This window comes from Elaeis guineensis, chromosome 10, assembly GCF_000442705.2.
Source record: "Elaeis guineensis isolate ETL-2024a chromosome 10, EG11, whole genome shotgun sequence".
Classification (NCBI taxonomy): Eukaryota; Viridiplantae; Streptophyta; class Magnoliopsida; order Arecales; family Arecaceae; genus Elaeis; species Elaeis guineensis.
The window spans coordinates 8,801,942-8,819,766 of NC_026002.2; the positions used below are offsets into that span (position 1 = coordinate 8,801,942).

A 17,825-nucleotide genomic window follows, 5' to 3' on the forward strand; every position below is an offset into this window, starting at 1 on the left:
ATATATATATATATATAGACATACATATATAATATTATAGTCATATACACACACACACACATATAAGAGAATATATGTATGTGTGTGTGCGTGTGTGTGTGTGTATATAGACACAACACATACATATATACATACATATATTTTTCTCTCTTTCTCTCTCTATATATATACATATATCTCTATATGTATGTGTGTGTATTATAAGTAGGGAAGGGATCCAAAAATACGAATTGAACATAAGACAACTTGAGGTAAGTGATTGAATGCGAACTCCTTTTGTCTAAATGCATTTGAAAATCTGGAATATTGATTTTCTCTAAAAAATATCTTGCTTTTAGTTCTCACCAGAAGCTATCTATGTCATTTCCTACCTTCTAGATTGTAGGTGGCAAATACCCAACTTTTCCTAAGAGTAGGACTCTGTTTGATCTCCCTTATCCGCATTCAAACTAAAAAAAAGAGGAAGGGCTTCCCATTAGTCAAGTTCAATTAGATCTCATGTCATTTAGTTGGCAGACTAGGCTTAGTAGGAATTGAGATTCGCTAATGCATGCTTGCCAATAAGTGCTGATCGAAAATTTTAATTTTTATATTTTATTATTGCCTCGAGATTGGCCAAACTATGTTGCATTGGATTTTATTAAGATCAGATTGGAGAGGTTGTCGTTCTCCATCATCAACATGCAGTGTATTACAAAATGATTGTTGATTGAGCAAGGCTTAGATTGCCTTACCTAGCATCGTCAAATCATTTGCAATACATACGAATCCAGTAGTGACAAAGAAAAAGCCTTTTTCAATCTTCATATGGATGGCTAACTCAATATATAAATAAACTTATCCATTTCCTCTTGTGATGCAACTTGTTGGCATGATAGAATCGATAGAATTCGGGGTATTTGACGGTACAAGGTGCCAATTTTCTTATTCCAAGTGGCATGAAGCAGCCGTACGTAGAAAGTTCCAATATGGCTGAATCTCTTGGCAGTTTCCTTTTGGAAAATCGTTTTTAATTTAGAAATTGATGTTGTCCATGGGTTCAGATCGTGTCTTTCACGCGAAAGAATGATCGATCTTCTTTCACGACGTGACCATTGGATCACGCTTTTGCATAATTTTCAAGTGCTCCAATTTTTTCTTCCATCCACAGATAGATCACCAAACTGATATCGTGCTTTGAAAGCTATGTAAGTGCCGATCTAATGATTGTGTTATAAAGAAAATCAATCACTCTTTTGTGCCAAAGATACAACCCGAACCCATTGTCCATGGGCTGCTGGGGCGCCTGGGTCTAACATCAGTCATGAATTCAACTCGAACATGACTTTAGAAGAGCCTTCTCTTCTCGAAACATGACTTTTGATGAGTCTTCTCTTCTCGAAACATTTGGTCTCGATGACTGTCTATTGACTTGTCACCTGAAACTATAGTTTTGATGACGGCTAAATGTGACTTCTATTATCCAGTACGTTTGGCATTGCGGCTTCTAATCTATCATTCCACTTGCATATTTATTATTATTGATTCAATCAAATGATAGACTTATGCTTGGAATAAATGACCAACAAAGATGTTCAGCTGGTAAAAAATGACCGATTACCTTTGTTAGTTGGACCAGAGAAGTTTCAATTCAACATTCTAGTGCCAGAATGAAAAATATTCTGAAAATTCTTCACAAATATATGGTTTAGATTATAAAAATTTTAATTAATGTTTAGCTTTATTACATCAGTGTTCTGCTTAAAGAGTTTTTATCCCTTATCTCGGATAAGCCTTCTTTTTTAAACCGATAACAAGCTTAAGGCAATTATTATGACATGATATGGATTCTAAATACAGAACAACATTACTAAAACTAATTATAAACTGATTTTTTTCTTTGAAAAAACAAAATTCAATTCAAAAATACTTGATTAATAGAGAGTTACAGTCATGACAAACATGTGAGAATAAGAATTAGATTCTCCAAACTTCATGAGCAACATCTGACTTGACTTACATATGACAAAATCTTTACATATGCCAAATATGTGCTGCCTTGTTCTCCAAAAGTTTCCAAGTCATGTATGGTGGAATAAAGAGGTAATATTTGGTCAAATTTATTCCTGCTTTCACACCTCGGTAGCCATATCTAAGCTCACATCTTCCCTTGAACTTATTATTTTAAGTTAATCTAGAATTCAAATTCCAGCAGATCCCAAGTCTAATAAATCCTCCTCCAAGCCACCACCAATTTCCTTCCATCCCACATCTTTGCCTCTCTTTCCTTCAGTCTGATTCATATCTGAACTCAGGAAATGGCTGGGGTAAAGTAGTACTTGTCTTGGTGGCCTTCCAAGCCACCTCCACTTTGTTGCTGCAGAGAGCAGCTGCAGGAGACTCTCTTGCTCCACTTCTTGCCCCTGTTATGAGTACTGCTCTCATCTCTCTGTCCTCCCTTTCTGAACTTGTTTTGGTTTCTAGTTGTATTAATTGTTGCCGATCTTTTCCCATTGGATTCTGAGTTTATTGGTTAAAACTATATGAAACAGCCTTGCTTTCTTATATTATGCTCCAATTTGGATGTCTTATTGTTCTCCTCATATATGTTTTTCTCAAAATTTCCATTTTGGCATCAACCTGAGTGAACAATTCCAATGGTTGAACCTTCAACTAAGTCTTTTCTCTTGGTTTTTAATCTATTTATGACTTGAGATTTTGCCCCTCTCCTCCTCTCTTTCTAAACACACACACACACACACCCACTTGGGAAGTTGAGATTGTGATAAAATAATGGTTCTTCTGGCTTTTTGAAATTCTTTGCTTCATCAATTAAGGAAAGTTGAATGGACTTTCCTTTTACATCGAAGTTTTTCAGACATTTTTTTTAGTGGTGAGGTCTAATGATTTAATTTTTCTGGCGTGGATGATGCCATTGTTCTTCAACAACTCAAGCTTCCTAAAGCATTCTTTTTGAAGTTTCTGATTTCTCCATAGAACTTGATCTTTAGTCTACATGGACACATTCTGGATTTTCGCCAGGTAAAATTTTGTGTTGTTGCATGAATGATTCGAGTCGAATTTTCAGTCTTTTGATTCTTCTCTACAAAGTAAAGTTCGGTCAACCTTTTCTTCTAATTTCTCGTTAATAACTCTTATGTTTATTTATGTTCTTCATGATTTCCTTCTCTCTGTAGGTTGTCTTTAAATGGAAGTTTACGTTGTTGCTTTTTCAAATTTAGGTTTTTTAGAAGAGCATCGATCCTTTGTGGTGCGGAATGCTATGTAACTCTCAATGGTGTTCTTAATGACCACTGTCAAGAGATGAATGACCATCAAACAACACATACTATATATGATATAGTAAGTCTCATGGACTATCTTGTTTGATGGCCATCCTCCTGCTGATGGCAGCAATCGAGGGCTACACAGCACTTTGTAGTGTGGCCCATGCAAGGATCCTAATTGTTTCTAGAATCCAGTCTTTTTCCACTAAAAGAATCCTTTTAGGAGTCTCCTCCCTTCTTCCCCACTCTTGAAGGTTCTTTCAAACCTTTATATGGAAGTAGTAGTTCACATGATCTAAATCTTCCATTCTAAAATCTCTTGTTCGTTGTATCACCTGTATCTACTGTAGACTTCCAATACGTAGAACCTTCTAACATGTTCTTTGGTGCATTGTGGCTTTTGTCTTGCTTGTATTGGTGATTCACTAGATGCCACCTGTAACAACGTTGAATGTGGGAAGGGGACCTGCAAGTCATCACTTAACTACACCTTTGGATTCGAGTGCGAGTGCAACCCTGGTTGGTCTCAGTTCCACGACTTCCCCTTCTCTCCCTGTGTCATCCCCAACTGTAAGAACTCTCTCTCTCTCTCTCTCTCTCTCTCTATATATATATATATATTGTGTGTGCGTGCACGCGAACGCATATATGTATGTGTATTTGTGTGTGTGTATATTTGTATGTATGTATGTGTGTATCTATAGGTACAGTACATCAACATGGTCAGAGCCCGAGAACCAAATCAAAGGGAGTTCTATTTTTATTAAAATTAAGTGAGAAGACCCATGTAGGAGTGTATTTAGTTCGACATTGATTATTTATTAAAAAAATCTTAGATACTTATACAGATAAAAAATAAAAATAATATCTTTTAACTAATCTTTTTGAATGAGATATCTGGATCACTGACAGATGATATTATAGCCAACTCAGCTCGTAGCTGAAATGGACTAAAGGATGCTACAGTATGGGTTCATTAGGACTAACCATACGTCGATTATGGTATTTATAAATAAATTTATACAGATTTAGGCCCTCAATTTGGCAAGAATGGCAGGATACAACTAGGTCATATAATATATCAAAGACTTTAGAGACCAACGGGTGGGGCTCAAGCAAAGGTTAAGTCAAAAAGAAAATTCTGCTTCATTTGGGTTCAATCTAAATTGGGGTCAGGTTTAAGTCTAGACCAAATTTCTTCCTACGTGTGTATTGGTTCTTTGGTCTGAGGATTGCAGACTGGTGGTTAATTAGATCTCCACAGTTTGCATTGTTGCTTGTAGGCTTCAAAAGCATAGCATGAAAAGTCTTGAGTTGATGTAATCAAAACTTGCACAAAGGTTGAATTTTTAGTTAAACTTTGGTGGCGACAAGGAATCAGCAGTGGGTTTCTATGTGAATCGATCGTAGACTTGTTTGGATGCACCAGCAGTGGGTTTCTATATCCTTTGATCATCTTTCACTTGTTTATTTAATTATTATTTTTCTTTGGGAGTAGGTGGCACAGAGGCCTCATCTATTCTCTTGTATCAACATGTGAGACCTCATCAACTAGACCAGTTTGCACTTTTTATTTCAATATTGGTTTCTACCAAAAAGCCAAATCTTATTTGGTGGAGTGCTTTAGTTCATAAAGACTGTTAGTATTTTTTCCATCACCCTCCCCTCAGGTTCATGGTTGACACTGATTTGCCACTACAAAGTGATGGAATATCAAAAATTAAGAGATGTATTTGCTTGAAAAATAGTCACAAGTAATTGGTAAATTTCTTTTGGTCGCATCAATTGTTTTATGGGCTCTCTGCTCATTATTAATTCATCATTTAGCTGCACAAGTTGGAATGTTTATGTTTATCATGCATTCTTAATTTAGATCTAATCAATTAATTGTTCCACAAGCTGGCTGACTTAGTAGTGGAGCAGTTCCCCTGACTAATGGTGTAAATTACTACCTCTCCATTTAGCCTATTGGCATGCATTTCTCATGTTCATTCCTTTGAACTGCCAGTTCTTCAAGCAGCATTTGCCTTCACAAACAATTAAAAGCAGCTATGCTGTAGATGAACTATTTAATACAATAGGTTTTGAAATTATCTAATTTCCTACTTCACATGGTGGTCCAAGATTACTTTTTTGGCAAATGGTCCAAAACTACTAGTTCAACAAACACAAGCACAATGATATATTCGAATTTGCCATCGTTAACATTAAGGGGAGAGGATTAAGCTGCAAATTAAATGATGCCAGAAACATTCCTTGTTAAGATATCATGGAATGAGAAACAATTTTCTCGGAACCCTGCAGCTGTATTGTTGAATTTCTTCTGGTCGTTGGTCCAGTTAACTAAGGTTTCACTTGAGCCAGAAGACATTGCTAATCAAAACAGTTGTGAGATATAAGTTTCTCCATTGACTGAGGGACTTGAGGGATTAGGGGATAAAAATCTACCAAAACAATACAATGCACGTCAAACAGTTAAAAAAATTATTTTAGACTTCTAAGTATAGATCTTTCTTTATGATTTATAAGTTCTGCTTCCAGGTAGCATCAATTACTCCTGCTACAACAATTCTGAAGCTCCAGCATCCTCACCGGCACCTCCATTAACAAATACCTCCATCTTTGACCGTAAGCATCACCATCTTCTTTTGGTATTTTCTATTTAAAATTCAATCTTAATATTACTTCAACATCGAATACATACATCATGATGGTTCTTTTTTTTCCTCTTTATTTTCAATAGCATGCCTTTGGTCCTATTGTGGAGGGGGAAAGTGTGTGAAGACATCAACTTTCGACTACCGATGTGAATGCCAGGAGGGTTTCAGCAACCTTTTGAACGTAACCGGATTCCCATGTTACAAAGACTGTAAGAACAACATCATGAAAGAGAACAACGGATCAAAAGAAATAAATGGGAGAAAAGATCAGCTTTATTTGTTCTATAACTTTGTCCTTAAACTGTAATGGGGGTGTTGCAGGTGCTCTTGGGGCAGATTGTGCAAACATAGGGATCCCATTGTGGAATACTACTACATCCCAGCTTCTCCTCCTAGTCTACCTAACAATGGCAGTTCATTTGCTGGAGGTAAAAGTAATTTTGTAATTAACCTGATATTGTTTAATTCCTTAGTTACTAGTATAGCATTTTAAAATCAAGTGACATATTAAATAGAACACTTTATTGTATTTACTCAACAGATTCCTTTGCCCCAAACAGCTTATTATGGTTGTTCATATCGATGATTTCTCTCGTCATTGCTCAAGCAACATAGATAGAAGTCAGAGCATCAGAGATGAGATTCTTCATCTCATATATATATGTAGACACCATTCATAAGATGTTTGTCCATATATAGATTAGATTTACACCATTGCATTGTTCATTTTTTTTGCTTATTTGAGATTTTATGTGAATGAGAGCTGCGGTGAACCACACTCTGATGAATTTGGAGGTCTTCTGTTTCATCGATCCAAATTTTTGGATAGGAATAATGATTTGTATAATTTGGATAGATGTGTATTTGATAGAACATGGAGATAGCCCTGTAGCCTTTCAGTTGATGCTGGATTTGGAGTTATTTAAAATGATGATCGTATAAGTAGGTGTTTATGTTAATGCCAACCCAGGCAAAAGCTTCATTTTTAGGGTAGCACAAAAGGCTTCGTTTTTGAACCTAAGAAAAAGAACAAAAAGGCACATAAGTATCATAAAACATAAACAACAATCTTCATTTTGCTTTCCAAGAAAAACTGTTATATTTCCTAAGACCTTAATGACGAGTCAAAAAGCCGTTCTGCATGTTCTACATGTTGTATCTCATAATATACTCTACCTATGGCAAGCCATCGATCATATGGTGAACCCTGCACAAAAGGGATGAAATATTCTACAAGAGATGGTAATGCTTGTGATAAGCTTGCAATTTTAACTAATGGAAGCATTGAACTTGCTAACATCGAATCATGTTATAATCAAAGAAAATGGCAGAGAGTTGTGCATCCAAATATGTTTCACACGTCGTGGCGATTAGAGTAGCGAAGCAAATCCCTCCCTAATCCGGAGCGAATGCCATCCCTTTAGGAGGATGGCGAAAGGAAGGATGAGGGAACCAACGTAGCCACAACCACCTGCTCCCTAAAAAATGCAGGGTACCTCTTCACCTACCACATAATGACATGCAACCTCCAGTCAAGATTGAGAAGCAAAGATTCTTCAAACCACCTTGGCCTAATTGAGTAGACAAATAGAACAAGATAACTGGACACCATCCCCACTAACCCAGAGCACAGAGGAAAGCCACTCCATAACCTGTGGATCCCATCCCTCTAAGATGGTGGTGGGGTCTGACCTTAGAGATCAAGGTGATAGAGAGTAGATGGAAACATGACACCCACACACCCATGCGGAGAGATCAGATGTAAGCAGTGGTGCTCTGAGATGGGACGATCTAATTTTTTGTTAATAACTCTTCTGTTTAATTATTTATGTTCAAGTATAGTTCACATGATCTAAATTTTCTACGCTAACATCTTTTCTTTCCTTAGTATCACTTGTATCTACCATAGATTTCCAACAATTGTAAAGCCTTCTAACATGTTCTTTGGTCCGCTATGGCTTTTGTGTTGCCTCGTGTATTGGTGATTCACCAGATGCCAACTGTGACAACGTGGAATGTGGGAAGGGGACGTGCAAGTCGTCAACCAACAACACCTTTGGGTTCGTGTGTGAGTGCAACCCTGGCTGGTCTCAATTCCACTACTACCCCTTCTCTCCCTGTGTCATCCCCAACTGTAAGAGCTCTCTCTCTCTCTCTCTCTCTCTCATGCTTGTATTTATACATGTGTATGGATGTACGTGTGTATGTGTGTCTAGGTACGGTGCATCAACATGGAACCAGATAAACTAAGACTTGGCCATATGATCCTTTAAACAACCAAAAAAGAAGAAGATGACTAGGTCATATAATATATCGAGGACTTTAGAGACTTGTGAGTGGGACTCAAGCAGAAGGCGCGCTGAGAGCTAGGCCAAAAAAAAAAAAAGAAACCAGGAGGACAAGATTTAATTGAGTTAGGATTTGCTACGGTCAAGTCAAAAAGAAAATTCTCCTTCATTTGGTTTCAATCAAAATTGGGTTCATGTTTGAGTCTAGACCAAATTTTTTCCTACCTTCGTATTGGTTCCTTGGTCTGAGGGTTGCAGACTGGTGCTTAATTAATTAGAGCTGCGAAGTTTGAATTGTTTCTTCTAGACTTCAAAAGCGTAGCATGAAAAGTCTTGGGTTAATGATGTAATCAAAAGTTGCACAAAGGTTGAATTTTTAGCTAAAGTTGGGCGGCTACACAGAATCAGCACCTGGTTTCTGTGCGAAATCAAACTTAGACTTGCTTGGATGCACAGATAATGCAAAACTGAAAATGTTCTAACTATTATTCTATATCCTTTGATCATCTTTCACTGATTTATATATTTACTAGTTTATTTAATTATTATTTTTCTTGGGGAGTAGGTGGCACAGAGGCCTCGATCATCTGTTCTCTTGCATCAACATGGAAGACTTTATCCACCAGACCGGTTGACACTTTTTATTTCAATATTGGTGTCTACCAAAAGCCAAATCTTATTTGGTAAAGTGCATTAGTTCATGAAAACTGTTAGTATTTTTTCCATCCAGCCTCCCCTCAGGTTCATGATTGGTACCGATTTGCCACCACAAATTGAGGGAATATTGAAAAAAAATTAAGAGATGTATTTGCGTGCAAAATAGTCAATTACAAGTAATTGGTAAATTTCTTTTGCTTGCATCAATTGGTTTATAGGCTCTCCGCTCATTACGGATTCATCATTTCGCTGCATTAAGTTGGAATATTTATGCTTATAATGCATTCTTAATTTAGATTCAATCGATTCATAATTCCACAAGCATACTTATTTAGTAGTGGAGCACTTCCCTTGACTAATGGTGTAAATTGCTTCCTCTCCATTTAGCCAATTGGCAAGCATTTCTCATGTTCATTCCTATGAACTGCTAGTTCTTCAAGCAACATATGCCTTTACAAAAAATTAAAAAAGCAGCTACGCCGTAGATGAACTACTTAATATAATAGATTTTACAATTACATAATTTCATACTTCACATGGTGGTCTGAAAACTACTTTAACTCGACAAACAAAATACAGGCGAACAATAAGACATTAATTACAATTTGCCGTCATTAATGTTTCAAAGGAAATTAAACATTATTGGTTCTCTTTAACGATCTTCTCCTACTGCGGATTGTCTTATACTTTAATTGTTCTCCACTTGACAACATTACGAGCAATGTCTTGGAGAAGAGAAAATCTGTTGTTGGGAGATGGAAGGTAGGGCTTTGGAACAACACCATCAACACAGACGTTTACATCTTAAGGGGAGAGAATTAAGCTACAAATTAAGTGACGGCAGAAACATCCTTTCCATGCTAAGATTTGGAATCTTGCAGGTTTATTATTGAATTCCCGTGGGACATGTATCCAATTAACTAAGGTTAATTTCAGTACTTTAGCCAGAAGACATTACCATTCGAAAGAGTTGAGAGATATAAGTTTCTTGATCGGTTGAGGATAGAGACTTGGTCAGCTATGCGACTTTCGGAATTAGGGGATAAAAATCTTCTAATATAATACAATGCACGTCAAACAGTTCAATAATCATTTTAGATTTCTAAGCATAGATTTTCTTTATGATTTATAAGTGCTGCTTCCAGGTAGCATCAATTACTCTTGCTACAACAATTCTGAAGCTCCAGCATCCTCACCGGCACCTTCAGTGACAAATACCTCCATCTTCGACCGTAAGCATCACCATTTTCCTCGTGTTTGTTTTGGTATTATGTATTTAAATACGATCTTAATATTACTTCAACATTGAATTAATATATACACTATAATGGTTGGTTTTTTTCCTCTTTTTATTTTCAATAGCATGCTTTTGGTCCTATTGTGGAGGGGGGAAGTGCGTAAAGACATCAACTTTCGACCACCGATGTGAATGCGAGGAGGGTTTCAGCAACCTTTTGAACATAACCAGATTCCCATGCTACAAAGACTGTAAGAACATCATCATGAAAGAGAACAACAGATTAAAAGAAATAAATGGGAGAAAGGAGGTGGCTTTATTTTTTTAATGACCGTGTTCTTAAGCAATAATTAATTAATTGCGGTGTTGCAGGTTCTTTTGGGGCAGATTGCGCAAACTTAGGGATCGCATTGTCGAATGCTTCATCCCCAACTTCTCCATCTAGCCAATCCGACACGGGCAGTTCATTTGCTGGAGGTAAAAGTAATTTTGTAATTAAGCTGATATTGTTTAATTCCTTAGTGACCGGCACAGCATTTTGAAATCAAGTGACATATTAATGGAACACTTTACTGTATTTACTCGACAGATTCCTTCGCCCCAAACAATTTACTATGGTTGTTCGTATCGATGATTTCTCTCGTCGTTGTTCGAGCAACATAGATAGAAGCCAGAGCATCAGTGATGATGAGATTCTTCTACTGATATATGGATAGTATTCATAAGATGTTTGTCTATTGATTAGACTTGCACCATCGCAATATTGTTCATTTTGTGTTATTTATTTGTGATTTTATGCAAATAAGAGCTGCAGCGAACCACACTTTGATGAATTTGGAGGTCTTCCAAACTTTTGGAATAGGAATAATGATTTGTATTTGGATATATGAATATTTAACAGAACGTGGAGATTGCCTTGTAGCCTTTCAGTTGATATTGGATTTGTCTTCAGCATTAGCATGAGTTATTTAAATTGATGAACGTATAAGTAGGTGTTTGTGTTAATACCAACCTAGGCAAAGGCTTCATTTTTTTTGGGTAGCACAAAAATCTTCATTTTGGAACCTAAGAAAAGAACCACAGACAAATAAGTATCATGAAACATAAACAACAACAATCTTCATCTTGCTTTCCAAGAAAAACTGTAGTATTTCCTAGGACCTTAATGACGAGGCAAAGAGCTGTTCTGCATGTTCTACAGGTTGTGTCTCGGAGTATATGCCTATTGCAAGCCATCATATAGTGAATCCTCCATATATAAGGCACAAAATATTCTACAAGAGCTAGTAATGGAAGTAACCCTGAGCTCGTAATTTTAACAATTGGAACCGTGGACTTGCCAAGATGGAATTATATTATAATCCAAGCAAAAAAGAAAAAAAAAAAAAAAGGGGGGGGGCAAATGGCAGCGAGTCATGCATCCAAATATGTTTCACACACCATGGCAATGAGAAGAGCGGAGCGAACCCCTCCCTAATCCGGAGCAATACCATCCCTTTAGGAGGATGGAGAGAGGAAGGCAATGAGGGAACCAACGTAGCCAAATGCATTGTTGAGTAACCTCCATCAACAATATGGCTAAAGTTTAAGAATTTAAAAAGAATTAATGGGGAAGATATTATATATTAGATGACCATCTCTACTTGATTTAATCAGGAATCTACAAGAGCCTCAAAAAGAGAAATGTATTTTAGATTACCGTATTTCAATAACTTTCCTGCCTCTAAATTTCTTCTAAGGAAATGTTCCACTAAATGTTATTCCCAAAGAAAATGCAATAAGATGAACCAGTGAAATTTAGGAATACTACCTACCATCTGTCTATGGTTTGATCATCAGAAACTACCTTATCCTTCAAAACACTTTTTCACAGGAAGTGACCAAAGGATGGATTGTGATAACCCGGCCCAATTGGGCCCAAAACCAGCCCACAAAGCCCAAACGAAAAAAAAAAAAAAAAAAAAAGAAGAAGAACAGAGGAGAGGGACCGGCTCCCAATCGGAGTCGGAAAGAACCCCCTCAGCTCTATTTAAGGAAGAGAACCCTCCTCTCTCCCTCTCATCAAAGATCCGAGACCCAGTCGGCGGCAATCGTCAGAAAATCACCATGGAGACCCGACTTGTGCCCATCTAATTTCTCGCCGGAAAGCCTCGCCGGCGTCGAAGGTAAGTCTTCTTCTCCTTCCTCTCTTCTCCCCTTTTCTTCCCGTGCCAGTGTGCACGCTCGCCGGCGACCGGAGTCGCCGGATTTTGTTGCGAAAGAAACTTCTATTTTTACCCATTTTTCTTCAATTTTTCGATGCCGGTGGTCACCGCCGACCACCGGTTTGGTCCCTCCGGGCCATGGGATCCTCGGCCCTTGTCACCGGCCACCGCCATGACGGCTGCGGCCCTTGGTCGGCCGAGCAAAGGAAGGGACCACATGGTCCCCTGTTTCAGCCCAAGAAAACCATGGGAAGAAGAAAAGAAAAAGAAGAAGAAAGAAAAAGAAAAAGAAAAGAAAAAAAAGAAGAAGGAAGAAAAAGAAAAAGAAAAGAAGAAGGAAAAGAAAAGAAAAAGAAAAAAAAAAGAGGAAAAGAAAAAAAGGAAGAAAAAAATAAAAAAAATTATATAAAATAATAGAACTCTTTCTCCTCTCTCTACCTTCTCTCTCCATTTTCTCTCTCTAGATTCTCTCTCTATTTTCTCTCTCTAGACCTTTTTATCTCTTTTTATGGATTTTATCTCTCTAGGGTCACACACTCTCTCTCTCTGATTGCATCATAGACCCTAGGATAAACTTGAGATGAAAATATGATGACCTGAAATTGCTCCAAAATTCGTGCAGAATTGGATCCCGATCCGATCTTTATTCGAAATTGATAACATCAATTATGGTTAATCCATATTAAGTCACCCTGATATGATCTCTGATGATCTCAATCATGATTGTCACTTTTGAAGGGATACGAAGATTCTCTCTCCACTTTCTCTCTCTACTTTCTCTCTCATGATTGACTTTCTCTCTCTAAGAAGGTCTATGAATCCTGTACTGAGTTATGCCTTCATCTTTTAAGGGCTCATATTGACTCTAACAAGATGATCCAAAGTTGCTTTGATATCCGTGCTATATGTCAACCTTATTTGATCATATCAAGTATCTTTCAAATTCATTATTAATGAACTCTATTGATTGATCTTGATCTAATCTGTGCTTCACAATTTTTGATCAAGTCACTTGAATCTGACCCTCAGATCAGAGATCCTGAATTGCCCTAGTATCTGGATGGTCCGACACATCCGATCAACAGTCCTCTTTCTTATGATTTAATCTTATTATATTTATGAAATAGAAATTGATGATGATTTGATATTTTAAATAGGATTAGCTGATTCTTCTAACGAAATCTGAAGATCTAAAATGAATGAGGTATGTAGATCTTACGCTCCTTATTTATTTTTAAATCTTCATAATTTTCATGCATATGATCTCTTATTGATGAAGTCATATTTTTTGTAAAATCAGGATCAGCATATGTGATATGAAAAAGCATATTTTATTATGAACATTGATTTCATGAATATGTCTTATGAAAATAGCATGATTATGAAGCATGAGATTTTATTCTATGTATATGTATGATTTAAGAAAAAGATATAAAGATTTCAAAAGCTCTCAGACAGCTATGAATGAACCCCTTCGGGAAGATCGACATCCGGAGCTAGCATCTACACGAAACATGGCCCTGCCAGCGGGTATAAAGTTGATACATGAATTAAGAACTCTGTCGATTAAGAAATATGATCTTGTCACGGGTATAATAGTGATCTTAGCACAAATATCTGTGAGTAATATTTTGAAACATGACATGAATGTATAATGAAAATGATTTACGATTCATGATTGTGAAATATACATGATTTATGCATGCATGATGAATTTATAACTTATTTTGTTATATGCTCTATGAATACTTTATTTTGTATTATCTGTTATTTTTTAAATATTACATTACCATGAAAAACTTATGCTTGATCCGATAAGGAAGCGCAAGTTCTACTTACTGGACTAGTATAGCTCATATTCTTTTTGTTTTCTTTTTGTTTGAACAGAGAAATAAGGTTAGGATCGACAAAAAGAATCCAGGCTTGAAGATCTGCATAGCAAGCTTGAAAATTTGGTAGCAGAAGTTTAGTTTATTTAGAATCACGAATTTATAGTTATTTATGAATGTTGAGATTCGGGTTGGTACTTACTTTTAGATTTAGATGCTCTGAACCAATATTGGTTCAATTATTTGATGAATAATGAAACTGAATTTTTTATTTGTTGAATTTTAGATGATTATGATGGGTTGGCTTCGTGTTATCGTGAGCTCCATCTCTCGGTAGCATGGCCGTGTTATGTCTCGGATTTGGGATGTAACATTTTATAGTATCAGAGCTTAAGTTATAATCATTAAGGATTATGATATAAATGATATAAATGATTAGGATATGATAGAATAATATCAGAGCTTAGGTTTAAGATCATTGAGATTATAAAGTAATATCAAAACTTCATGTATGATCAATAGGATATGACCGAATGGAGTATAATGGATAATATCAGAACTTAAGATTATGATCATTAAGGACGTGATAGAATGATATAAAGTTTAGGTTATGATCACTAGAGAATATGACTTAAGTGGTATTTGAGCTTAAGATTATCATTATTTGGATTGTGACTTTAGTGATATTTGAACTTGAGGTCAAGATTATGAGGAACATGATAGATATAAAAGAAAGGATTCAATAATTTGATTTCGAATCAATAGGTACTATGATGAAATTTATGCATAAGTGGCATATGATATCTATAATAGAATTGACGAGTTATATCTTAGATTCCAATTAGTAGGGTATATTTGAGTACGAGAAGTGTTAACCCTGGAATAAAGTAGGAGATATTGATATGTTATGTTGGGTATATTGATGACATTAGAATGCTAAACCTATATGGATAAAGGACATGATAACTTTGCTGATTTTGATGTTAATTTCTTTGCAAAGAAAGGTTGGTTTGGAAGTTGTCTAAATGATTGTAAGATAAATCGAAGGTTAACTCTAATTAATTCTAGACATATTGGATTCTTGAGGAGTGATGAAGCTTATGTAATAAGTTCAAACATAGAAGGTGGATGAAGATTTAATTTTGATATACTATGCCTAAGAGATAGTAATGACAAGAAAATCTTAAATTTTATCCTAAATTTTATATGAAATCTGAAAGTTAGATCTATCTTTGATTGATTTAATATACAAAAATATTTTATTTTTGATAGACTTAGATAATTTGGTAAATTGAGATCAGAGTGCACAGCAAAAGCGTGATGGTCTGAATTGATTAGAAATATTAATCCTTTAAATCAAAAGATATTATGAAATACGTTAGTTGTAAATAAGGAAGGATTTTACTAATAATAAATGGATGCTAAAGAGAATATCTATCTGATAAAAAAAAAAATCAAGGCAGTACAGGATAGACAGAAGAGTTGGCCAGATAGAAAAAGAAGAGAATTAGAATTTCAGATCAGTGATCATAATTTTCTAAAAGTATCACCTACAAAAGTGTCATGAGGTTTGGGAGACATGGCAAGCTGAGTCTGCGATATATTAGATCTTTTGAAATTTTGAGCTGAGTAGGAGATGTTCCTTACGAACTCCCCTTACCATCGGATTTATCTAAAGTGCATAATATCTTTCATGTTTTACCACTAAGAAAATTTGTACCTGATCTAAATAATATGGTAAAGTATGAGCCATTGCAAGTTCATGAAGACTTGACTTATGAAGAGCTTTTCCTCCAAATTGTTGATCGAAAAGAGCAAGTGCTAAGATGACGCATCATTCCATATGTGAAGATTCATTGGAGTAATCATGAGAGAGAGGCCACATGGGAGCTTGAAGATGATATGAAGATGAGATATCCACACTCATTTGAAAATGAAGGTATGTTAAATTTCGAGGATGAAATTTTTTTTAAGGGGGATAGAATGGGATAACCCGGCCCAATTGGGCCCAAAACCAGCCCACAAAGCCCAAACGAAAAAAAAAAAGAGAACAGAGGAGAAGACTCCCAAAGGGAGTCTTCTTCCTCCTCTCATCGGCTCCCAATCGGAGTCGGAAAGAGCTCCTCCAGCTCTATTTAAGGAGGAGAACCCTCCTCTCTCCCTCTCACCAAAGACCCGAGACCCAATCGACGGCAATCGCCGAAAAACCACCGTGGAGACTCGACCTGTGCCCATCTAATTTTCATCAAAGCCTCGCCGCGTCGAAGGTGAGTCTTCTCCTCCTTCCTCTCTCTCCCCTTCCTTCCCGTGCCGGTGTGCACGTCGCCAGTGACCAGAGTCGCCGAATTTGTTACAGAAGAACCTCTATTTTTGTCCATTTTTTTCAATTTTCAACGTCGGTAGTCACCGCCGACCACCGGTTTGGTCCCTCCGGCCATGGATCGTCGGCCCTTGTCGCTGGCCACCGCCATGATGGCCTACGGCCTTGGTCGGTCCGAGCAAAGGAGGGGACCACATGGTCCCCTATTCAGCCCAAGACAATCGTGGGAAGAAGAAAGAAAAAGAAGAAGAAGGAAAAAGAAAAAGAAAAGAAAAAGAAGAAGGAAGAAAAAGAAAAGAAAAGGAGGAAAAGAAAAGAAAAAGAAAAAAATAAAAAGAAGAAAAAAAAAGAAGAAAAAATAAAAAAAATTATATAAAATAATAAGACTCTCTCTCCTCTCTCTACCTTCTCTCTTCATTTTTCTCTCTAGATTCTCCCTCTATTTCTCTCTCTAGATCTTTTTATCTCTTTTTTATGGATTTTATCTCTCTAGGGTCACTCTCTCTCTGATTGCATCATAGACCCTAGGATAAACTAGAGAATGAAAATATGATGATCTGCTGAAATTGCTTCCGAAATTCATGCAGAATTGGATTCCGATCTGATCTTTATATTCGAAATTGATGACAATCAATTATGGTTAATCCATATTAAGTCATCCTGATATGACCTCTGATGATCTCAATCATGATTGTCACTTTTTGAAAGATATAAAAATTCTCTCTCCACTTTCTCTCTCTACTTTCTCTCTCATGATTGACTTTCTCTCTTTAAGAAGGTCTATGAATCCTGTACCAAGTCATGCCTTCATCTTTAGGGGCTCATATTGACTCTAACAAGATGATCCAAAGTTGCTTTGATATCCGTGCTGTATGTCAACCTTATTTGATCATATCAAGTATCTTTCAAATTCATTATTAATGAACTCTATTGATTGATCTTGATCTAATCTGTGCTTCACAATTCTTGATCAAATCACTTGAATCTGACCCCTCAGATCAGAGATCCTGAATTATTCTGGTATCTGGATGGTCCGACACAATCCGGTCACAGTCCTCTTTTCTTATGATTTAATCTTATTATATTCATGGAATAGAAATTGATGATAATTTGATATTTTAAATAGGATTAGCTGATTCTTCTAACGAAGTCTGAAGATCTAAAATGAAATGAGGTATGTAGATCTTACGCTCCTTATTTATTTTAAATTTCATAATTTTCATGCATATGATCTCTTATGATGAAGTCAATATTTTCAAAATCAGGATCAGCATATGTGATATGAAAAAGCATATTTTATTATGAGCATTGATTTCATGAATATGTCTTATGAAAATAGCATGATTATGAAGCATGAGATTTTT

The 17,825-nt window shown here is 36.3% G+C and overlaps 1 pseudogene; it reads left to right on the forward strand.

The window, feature by feature from the left end:
* The first annotated feature begins 1,557 nt into the window (after positions 1-1,557).
* On the forward strand, positions 1,558-11,024 carry LOC140852166 (uncharacterized; annotated as a pseudogene).
* Positions 11,025-17,825: the final 6,801 nt, after the last annotated feature.